The sequence below is a fragment of the Galeopterus variegatus genome, unplaced genomic scaffold (assembly GCF_000696425.1).
Source record: "Galeopterus variegatus unplaced genomic scaffold, G_variegatus-3.0.2 Scaffold1375, whole genome shotgun sequence".
NCBI lineage: Eukaryota > Metazoa > Chordata > Mammalia > Dermoptera > Cynocephalidae > Galeopterus > Galeopterus variegatus.
The window spans coordinates 431797-432718 of record NW_007727486.1 but is presented as its reverse complement, the minus strand read 5'-3'; positions in this window follow the sequence as shown (position 1 = coordinate 432718).

Here is a 922-nt window from a genome sequence, read left to right as displayed (position 1 = left end):
GACCCCTGCATTGCTGTAAAGCCACCACCAAAGAAGACCCTCACCAGATGTGTTCCCTTGACTTTGGACTTCCCAGCCTCCAAAACTGTAAGCAATAAATTTTGTTTTCTTAAAAATTACCAAGTTCCAGGTATTTTAAGTAACAGAAACGGACTAATACACTTATGGAGAGATCTTAAAATATAACCATCACCTAAGTTTGAAATGGATGAGTAGGTAATAGCAATTTTCCAAAGTTGTTATACCAATTAACACTCCCATTAACAGAACAGAACAGAGTTCTTTTAGCTTAAACATTCTCACCAAAATTTTGCTATTGTCAGAGTTTGGAATGTTGTCAATGTGGTGGGTATATAATGGTGTCTGATTATGATTTTACTGTACATTTTTGTAATTATTTATATGACTGACCACTTTTTTCATATATAGACTTTTTCACTTACAAATTTTAATATTATCTTGTTAAGCTGCACACACACACACCCTGTAGAAATTTTGATTTGGATTGTATTGAATCTGTAAATCAATTGGAAAGAATTGCTATCTTTACAATATTAAGTCTTCTAGTCCACAAGCACGGTTTATTCCTCCATTTATTTAAAATAAATAAGAAAATACCTCAAATTTCTCTGTAAAGGTTTACAAATCTTTTGTTAGATTTGTTTCTAAATATTTAATACTTTTCAAAAGCATTAATATCAACATTTTCAAATGTATACAAAAGTAAACGCTTGTTTTAACTATAAGTTGATCTTGACTCTTAATCAAATCCCTTTTCTGCATTTGTTGAGGATTTTATAGGTTTCATCCTTTAATATGTCAATGGGGATATATTATGCTAATTGATTTCTAATTAAACCAACCTTGCATTCTGGATGGGCATAAATCTTAAGTTATGATGTATTATCATTTTAATATACGA